The sequence below is a fragment of the Parambassis ranga genome, chromosome 10 (assembly GCF_900634625.1).
Source record: "Parambassis ranga chromosome 10, fParRan2.1, whole genome shotgun sequence".
NCBI lineage: Eukaryota > Metazoa > Chordata > Actinopteri > Ambassidae > Parambassis > Parambassis ranga.
In genome coordinates, this window is record NC_041031.1 from 2,881,749 (window position 1) to 2,891,745 (window position 9,997).

The window sequence follows — 9,997 nt, forward strand, 5'->3', positions numbered from 1 at the left end:
GATGTTGAAGCTTTTCTGCATTGTTGTTGGTCTTGTGTCACCTCTCATGTGACTGTAGCTTCATGCTGTGCGCTGTGACACAGATGTTATCATCAGCTCACACTGAGACGCCTCTCTCCTCTGTTACAGTGATGGCCGCCTCCCTCTCTGCTGCTACACCTGCAGTTTAAAGGCTCTGCACTAATGACACCTTTAGTGGAGCGTTGATGAGCTAATGAGCTCTGCAATGTCAGCTGATCATCTCGGCCCTTTCTGCAGCTAATGAGCATTCTTAATAAGGCTTTCATGGACTAAAGATGTGTGAGACATGCTTTATTATGTAAGCACACTGTCTTTCATTGACTGTGTCTGACATGCTGTCTGTAACCCTTGTGCCCTCCTATGCCTTTTTTGTACATTTTTTGCAATTTTTTTTCATTTGCTGATCATTTTTGCTGGGTTACAGCTGGTGGCATGAGTTTTTGCAGGATTGTTTCTTTCAAGTGAAATTTTTGAAATCCAGTGTTGTTTCTGTTACTATGTCATTTATACTCACTTTGGTGGGTGCATTTTGCACCTTCATGGCCAAAAACGTACACACCATAAAAACTGCTATAAAATTATCATACATCAATGTTTTTTTCAGCTTTTTTTTCATAAATCACTTAAACTACTTCAGCCCTACATATAACTACCAAACATTATATCATTCAGTATTTTAACCCTTAAAATGCCTGTTTGAATATATGAAGTCTCTCATTTTTTTATTAAAAAACACAAAAACATAATTATTTTTCATAAAATAAATAGTAGGTGGATGGGGCTTCAGTGGTAATAAGGGTCTTGGATATGTCAAAGATTAGTAACAAAATTGATTTGATTACATTAGTATTTTTTATGTGTCAGATTTAATATTAGGTACCCTTCCACCACCTTCATGGCCAAAAACATCCATGCCCTAAAACTGCTATAAAATTATCATACATTAATATTTTTTCTGTTTTTTTTACCTAAATCACTTTTATGCCCAATTTTAGCCTTGCTCAAAACTACCAAACATTAAACCACTTTCAGGATTTGAACCCCTTAAATGCCAATTTGCTTACCTCAATGATAAATTATTGATCCCAAAACAACACAAAAACATAATTATTTTTCATATAATAAATAGCAGGTGTATGGGGCTTTCATGGTAATTGTGGTCTTGGATGTGTCAAAGATTAATAATAAAATTGATTTGATTGCATTAGTATTTGTTATGTAATAGCAGATACTCCCTCTGGACACCTTCGTGGCCAAAAGTGTCTCATTGACTTCCATTCAAACCACATTTTTTAATCCTGCTGTCATACCAGTATAAAACCATTCAATCTGTATTAGCATTTCATTTTGAACAAAAGGATTGATATTTGACATTTTTACTGTTTTCCATCAGATTCAGCTGTTTTCCTAATACAGAATTTCTATGAAATTCCTGTATTACTCCCAGTTATATTATGGCACCCTATGACCACAAGAATATTTGTTATGTTATATAATTTTCAATTCTGTATCTGATTCATCATTGTGAAAATGATTTTTCAACCTGTAACAACTTCAACGACAAAAGAGAACACAACAGACACACATCTGGGCTTTGAACAACAACAACACACTGAACAACTGTAGGAGATAATTGATGTGTGTTTGTGTGTGTGTGTGCGCATGTGTGTGTGTGTCTGTGTGGTTCATTTCCAGCAACAGACTAGTAGGAGCTGCTGCATGTGATCGGTGCTCTTGTTACGAGTGTTACAGAGCTTCAAAAAGTTCATGGAAAAAGTACAAACTACAAAGTCCTATGCAGGAATTTGGATCTGTGTGCCGTAACATGTTCCAACGTAAACCCTTAAATGCATGTTGCATTGCGGGGCTGCCAGTCGGAAGGTCAGCAGCCGCACAAGCAACATGGCCTCCATTGAATCATCCATTGAAGCCAAACGCCAAATTCATGGTGTGGAGGAGAAGCCAAATCATTGACACTCTAAAAAAAGTTTATAGGGATAATACACCAAAAAATCAACAACATACAAATAGATAAGTCGTTTTAGAAGTGGGAGAGGTGAGATTGAAGATGATCCCAGTAGTGGCAGGCCATCCACGTCAGTCTGCGTGGGAAAACATTGATGTTGTTTTTGTTTGTGACCTAACTGAAAAGCCTAGGCGAATTACTACTGAATCAGCTGACACATTCAACATCTCCATTGGTTCTGACAACAAAACTCTGGTGGAGAGTTTGTGGCTGAGCAAGCTTTCCACTCAATGAGTCCCAAAGCTGTTGCACCCAGATCAGCAGCAAGCAGATCTTTTGATGGAAATTTTGAACAAGTTTGATGAATACCCTGAAACGTTTCAGCAGAGGATTGTAACCCTTCAAAAATCATTGAAAGGTCAGTTGAAGATTTAAAAAAAGCTGCTTTGACTTGGTTTAAATCGCATGGCCCTCAGTTTTACACAGATGGACTTGAAAAGTCTGGTGTAAATGCTTGCACAGGAGTATTGACTAACATGGAGGATATGTTGGAAAATAAACATCAACTTAAACTGGTTTTTCCAAATTCCGTGACCAGGAGTATGTTTCACCTCTTCAGACACTTGAAAGTGATCACAATTATAGATCCCTTCTTTCATTTCCCTGAATGATTAATGCGTGTTTACAGATTCTCTCACACACACACACATACAGGTCTATGTGAACTAGAAGGACACTGCTGCCCAAATGCGTTGTTTGCTACATTAGGCGGACACCCCTTTCCACTTGCTTTACAAAGATATGGGGTATGTCAAAAAATCTGTTTTGAGCCATAGAACACAAATGTCACTTTAAATATTAAATACACAGCACACAACCCAAGATATAACAACCTGACAACATGGTTAGTTAGGCGGACAGGAGATAATGAGGTAATTAGCCCCGCCGATGACACAAAGAGAAATTAGGAGGACTAACTCAATTTGTGTAGACAGTAGCTATACACACACACAAAAATGTCACCGAGGTGTATTAAAGGGTCAAATACCATTAATGGAACATGGCTAAACACAAACACAAAAGTGAAGGCATTGTCCATTGAAAGGACACACCTACTATATGTGGACAATTTGTTTTACACAACACACAATACGCCAGACTATGCATTGTGAAGACATACCTGATTTGTGAGGACACATTTTAACTGACAATATAACTCACATATATATTACATATTTTATATAGTTAATACCTCTTTCATGATTACAGAGAATGTTTTTGTGATGCTATGAGAAACACCAGTCAGTGCACAGCGAGCCACATTTATTGCAGCAAAAACAATCATAAAACATCTTGGCTCAGCTTTAAATGGCTTGTACATTTTAAAACATCATTTAACAAAAAACTAAAAAAGTGCTGCAACATTATGGAACCAAATGTCTTTCACACCATTCACTGCTCCAACCTCGAGGATGCTGGTGGATTGAGTTAGGGGTTATACCATCTGAGGTGCCAACAGGCTACCTGGGCCTCTTCATCCCAACAGAAAAGTGTACTTAAAACAGACACTTTGACCTGTCACTCCAGGAACAGGACAGGTGAAGTTAACAGCAATAATGATTGTTAACCTGCATGGCTAAAAGGAATAGATGCACCACTAACAAAAATCCTTTAACCATGACTCATCCTGCTATGTTATGACAACAGAGCTGACTTCCATTTCAACAACAAAAAACAAAAACAGAAGTGCTGCATCATTATGGAATCATCTTTCCCACACATCATTTAGTGCTCTGTTTCTTTAAAGTAACACCCCGATTTCTGACGAAGTCTCTTATGTTCTGCACAGAGCGACTTGCTAGAACAGGATGCTCGGCCTTTCTACATTGCTGACATTCTATCATCGTGGCAAGTTTGCCTTTCAAAATATGGTGCTTGAAGTGCCTCATGATAGCAGCGACTTCTTTAGGGGACCATTGCCTTTTTTGTTTTCTCCTTGCATTATTTCCCTTGGCATCCAGACTCACTACAAGAGAGGAAAAACAGATTGTCAAATGGTATTCACACAACAATCCCAACAAAAACAACCCCTGGAACTGGTTAACATATCACTTCATGAGTCTTCATGAGCATCGTGTCCATGACAGGACACCACAGAGGAAGTCACTGCGTTCCACTGCACGCTTGAACACCACCTCAACACTCCACAACACTACTCAGAATGTATTTTGTGAACTGACGACATAGAGAAGCAGGAAGCTGAGCCTCACCTACCAGGGCTTGCATATCCTCACACTATTAGAATAATGGCTTGAGTCCTTTTTTCCAAGTTTTTCAGAAAACACATAACTTCACCAAAAGCAGAGCATATGATATTTAGGCCAAATATTCATTTTGGTCAAAACATTACCTAGACCATTAATTTAATAGGGTGACGATATGCTGTGCAATGACAAACATCACTGATTTTATCTTCACAGTTTGTAGACTAGTACTAAAACCCATTTAAAGTGTTTTGCTTCAGAAAAAACATGTTGTCTTACCAGTAGATGTGCTTTCAATGGCAGAGTCAATATCTGTGAAGTGAAAAAAAAGATTAGGTATATGGATATAATAGCAAACAGTAATATTGCTTAGCCTACATGTAATGAATCAAACATCAAGGATGCTGGTGGACTGAGGTAGTGGTCATACCATCTGAGGTGCTTGGAGGTTCCTCAGCAGGCTGCTTGTCTCTCTTCATCCCTACAGAATAGAGTAGTTGAATGTTCATGTGATGATGGAGATGGAGATGATGTAAGGAATGGAACTATATTGTCACTTGCACAAAAAGTGCGGGCGAGACTATGTTTGGAATATAGCTTCCTGGCCGTGCAACTGTGCGCCACAATAGTGCTTGTTATGTTATGTTACAGGTATATCCCAATAAGCCATACCAGTGAGTTAGCATGTACAATGGCAGACCACTTGAACTTGCATGGCTAAAAGGAATGCATCCATTAACAAAAGTAATTTAAATTCAACTCTCCTTGCTATGTCATGACAAAATTACTAATAACTGAACTTAAGTACTCGAAATGGAGACAGACATACAGACAAGAGCAGCTGTAACTCCTATGGCATGCCCTGTGATGACTCCTGCACTGCTGTATCCATCTAACAAACCCTGCCTGACTAACATTAAAATAGCGAGCAGCATTCCCTTGTCTACATGTAATGAATTAAACATCAAGGAGGCTGGTGGATTGAAGTAGTGGTTATGCCATCTGAGGTGCCTGGAGGTTCCTCAACAGGCTGCCTGTCTCTCTTCATCCCTACAGAATAAAGTAGTTGAATGTTCATGTGATGATTTGACCTGTGTGTTTTTCACAACAGACACTTTGACCTGTCATTACAGGTACAGGACAACAATAATGACTATGATTGATTATGATTCATATATGTCCCAATAAGCCATACCATGCCAGTTAGCATGTACAATAGCAGACCACTTGAACTTGCATAGCTAAAAGGAATGCATCCATTAAAAATAATTTATATTCAACTCTCCCTGCTATGTCATGATAAAATGACTAATGACTGAACTGAAGTACTGGAAATGGAGACATACAGACAAGAGCAGCTGTAGCTCCTATGGCATGCCCTGTGATGACTCCTGCACTGCTGTATCCATCTAACAAACATCCATCCATCTAACATTACTACATGTAATGAATCAAACATCAACGAGGATGCTTAGTCATATCACCTGAGGTTCCTGGACATTCCTGCTCATATTGGCTGGCTCTTTTCATTCCTGTAGAATTAAAAGTATGGCTCAATAAAGTTCATGTAATAGAAGCAGGTTTGTGGCAATTCAGTTAGTGCATAAAAATATTTCTAGGCACACTTACCAACACTTGTATGTGAATGTATGAGGGGCTGCTGTTCATCAAACTCACCGTCACCGAATCACTCAGGTTCATGTCATCTGACAAAAAAATGAAGAAAATAAATAATAAAACATGAGAGAATTAAACGGCAAACATTGAGTTACAGCAATAAAACATTATGAATAATATTACAATGAAGATTAGCTTGTTGAGGTAAAAGGGACAGATCAGTTTTTTAAGTGGGGTTGTGTGAGGGACAAATGGCAGGCAGGCTGTGTGGAAAGCATAACATTCTAGAGGTTAGGTCATATTTTTGCTACAGTAAAAATATCTGTTAGCAATTCTTGTAAACCAAACTATGATCTACACAGATCTACACAGCTGAAAACAACTTTTAATAGCAATACCTTCAATGTCAATCTCTTCAAGTGATTTGCCTTGAAGATTTGTCAGGGACCCTTTCTCCATGGCAAGAAGTAATTTTGATATTTTGGCCAGCTGCGTTGTAGCCTCTGGAAGCCTGTAATATTCTCTGTGGACACGAATGTCATGTCCTAAGAAGTCTGCAACTTGATCCAACTCATGATTTTTGAGGTTCAGGATTTGTGACAAAGTTGCAACATGCTTGCGCAAGTGAGTTGACCTGAGGAGTTCAGGGTTCTGAGTGATACACTCATTTGCATAAATCCTCAAACAATCCTGTCCTCTATAAGAAGACAAACAATGGGGTCTTGCAAACAGGAATTCGTTCTCTTCTGGGACTCCACACTGTTCTTTTGCTGATAAGATGTGTTAAGGCATCAACCGTGTCTGGTGACAGCATCACAGCAACTTTGCGTCCTCTTTTACCCCTAATTTCCACGCGACTGAAGTGGTTACAAAGTTTTTGTTCGAATTTTGTAAGGCCGCTGGCAACATCCTTATGCAAGGCAGTTGTGTCCCTTTCGAGGAAGCCTTTGAGTCTCATTTTTGCAACTTCTCCTCCACGTCTTCGGTTGAAGAGTATTATTTTTGCAGGGGTTGCTTTACAACGTTCTCCATAGACTTGGGGTGATGGTGTCTTTCCTAAGTCTTCAGATGCTACATTTGCAGTTTTTTCAAGATGGTGAAGACGTTGCACATCCTCTGTGAAAGGCAGAGTAGATGGCTTGTTAAAGTGCCCCTCAGTCAAGGTTGTCAAAGCTGTGTGTGAGACATGTTCAGACCACTTTTTGGTACACAATGTCTTGAAGGTCTGGGTTGACTGTATCAGTTGATGATCCTCTGCTATCAGAGCCCTGCAATGTATGATGTCACAAATCTTTTGCAATGAGTGACCAAGTTTGAGGGCAAGGCTTGGAGTTTGGTAGCTGTTCTTTTCTTCATCATACCCAGACACCTTCTTGACAGCTTTGATAACCACATGGAAATTTTGGGGTTTAACAGCATCTTCAAGGGTATATATTGCAGAGTCTTTGGAGTGCCAGCAGAAGTCTTCCAACTTCACGAAGCTTCTGGCGAATATAGTCATATTTAGTGGGATCCTGTCCGTGTCTGTTGAAAAGGGACTGGCCCAGCTGAAGAATACAGTAGTCACTGCACACAGCAGCAGAAATGTCATTGTCTTTCATGGCAGTTAAAAGCTTCCAAACACCTTGCGATATCTGTTGACACAACGTTGACTCCGACATTTTGGCCAAAGACAAGACCCGAGTTCTTCCCGACTCTGCTTTGGCTTCCACTGGCTTCGAAGTACATTTTCGAACATGTCGCCACAGATGCCTGCGAAGATACAGAGCCTGGCAGTACATGCAGTTCACATAATCTTTTGGATTATACATTTTCTTTGGTTGGCGTCTAAGTTTTAGCAATCCAGTCCCACTCGTTATAACCTCAGCATTGTGTTCATAGTTCCCTTTATTCCGTAGCTTGATCAGCATTTTTTTTGCGTTCACTGGAGTCATGTGGGAGTGCTAAAAGTTGTGCAACCTCCACACTTGTCTTCTCATGGGTTTTCAAATGACGTGTCAATTTTGACTGTGGCTTTCCACAGATATAGCAAAACGTTTTTCTTCTTAATGAAGAGGATGTATTTGGAAACTGTATGCACTGAGCTTCCCCAGGCTCCTTAACAGATGTGTCTTCGGCAATGCCTTTGCTAACTTTAGCCTGAACACCTAATACTTTATTGCCTTCCTTATGACTCTTTTTACGCTCTGTTGTACTGATTGCAAATTCACTGCAGGATACTTCTTTACTCTGTACTTCTGAGAGTTGTTTAACATCCATATCTTTCCAAGGCCCTGTTGAGCTTTTCCACGAACTGTCTGAATCACTGTGAGAATCAGGTACATATTCCTCCTCTGATATCACTTCACTTGAACTTGTTTCTTCAAGAAGCTGATATAAAAAAAGAATTACTACAATGTGCTTTTCACACACACCTTTTAAAGTAATTACACATACACTTACCAGTTTGGGTACCAGGCCCATATTCTGACTTTTCAAATAACAACTTTTGTGCCAGAACAACCTAGACAGACGTTAAAGAGAACTTATGAAGAAAATTGATGCATGTACGTCACTAAATTAACAGAGAAGAATATTGCCTGCTTTCAAAAGTTTAAATTATAATTATAAAAATCACCTTGATATGTCAGCAGAGATTAAGGACTCATCTTAATTTAAAATATTGCTCTCACAACATCACAGCATGCATATTCACATTTCAAAAGGGGGAAACAAAGCACTACAATACTGCAGGGCCAGTTTTGGTCAGTCTTACACATAGCTGCTTTAGCTGGGTGTGTAAATATATGATTTGTAGAAAACTGCTTTGAATGGAAAATGTTCAATGTACTTTTATGTCTATGTAACAACTGAATTAGTGGAAATTGGCACTAAACACTAATGCAGACTGAATACAAAATACTGTAATAATTAGGAATTAATATTGGTAAATCATACATGAATACATCATTTATTCAACAAAACTACTCACGTTTACATCTAATACCAGTCCACTTGATCGCAGAATAAGGTCCACTACACCTGGCACATTTGTCGAAGCTTGGTACAACTGAGGAGACCAAGTCATGTTCACAGACCTGTTGGAAAAAACATGGTTATGAGAATATCATGATGAATATCAAAATATCAAAATTACACTTCATCTGATTTGATGAAAACACTTGCAATTAAAAAAACACTGCATTTTGTGTGATGGAGAACATTAACAGAATGTAAATTGTGGAAATATAAAAGAAAATGTATATATTTTGCTATTATTTGTAAACGAACAAACAAAACGTTAACTTTTCCATCCTCACTCAAAGAAATTCTGAACAGAAGGTTCAAAGGTTAAGTAGAAATTTTAGGTACTCAAATATTTCAAGCAATCAAGTATTTTTTATATAGTCACAACTTAAGCCACTAAATATGTCATTAATGCGTTGTGCTGTAACTTATGTACACATTCAGGGTACATTCCCTAAAGATAAAGACTGCTCTAACTGACAGTTTGACTTTAAAAGCCTTCGAAACATATTTTCTGAATCATAATTGGGTTATGTTCGCCAATATCTATCAAATGTAAGCATACACATATAGTTCACATAAAGCAGATTACCCAAGGATTTTAAGTCTGAGATGCTAATTTTGAATGGATGGATGGATGTGTTTAGGATATGTATACAAAATGTTACAGAAATATTGAAGATTTTTAAGTTATTCACCTTGTGAATGCTGCTGGCAGGAGAGGCAGGCGGGACAGGATCAGTCTCCTGTGGACTGTTCTGGGGACAGAAATGAACAAAGTTTAATCGCTAAACAATCAAAGTTGAACATTCAAAGTGTAGAAGCTCATGATGTGCAATAACAAAACAATTGTATACTGAGAGAATGACAACATACATGATATTTTAAGATTGTAAACAGACATGTGATTAGGATACATGCATATAATGTTAAAGAAATATCAAAGATTTTTAAACAGGACTTTAATAAATTATCAATTATTTACCTCATGAATGCTGCTGGCAGGAGAGGCAGGCAGGACAGGATCAGTCTCCTGTGGACTGTTCTGGGGACAGAAATGGACAAGAAATAAGCACTAAACATCTGAAGTTGAACATTCAAACTGTAGTTATTTGTGTTGTGC

At 38.5% G+C, this 9,997-nt stretch overlaps 1 long non-coding RNA gene across 2 annotated transcripts; it reads right to left on the reverse strand.

The window, feature by feature from the left end:
• Window positions 1-3,979: 3,979 nt before the first annotated feature.
• On the reverse strand, window positions 3,980-5,929 carry LOC114442819 (uncharacterized). Of its 2 annotated transcripts, XR_003671381.1 has the most exons (5): window positions 5,881-5,918; window positions 5,736-5,783; window positions 4,682-4,732; window positions 4,531-4,563; window positions 3,980-4,013 (listed from the first exon to the last, which is right to left on the reverse strand). It is a non-coding gene; the product is annotated as an uncharacterized LOC114442819 (long non-coding RNA). The 2 variants fall into 2 exon arrangements; XR_003671380.1 differs by lacking the exons at window positions 3,980-4,013; window positions 4,531-4,563; window positions 4,682-4,732 and adding an exon at window positions 5,247-5,301 and having other exon boundaries at window positions 5,881-5,929.
• Window positions 5,930-9,997: the final 4,068 nt, after the last annotated feature.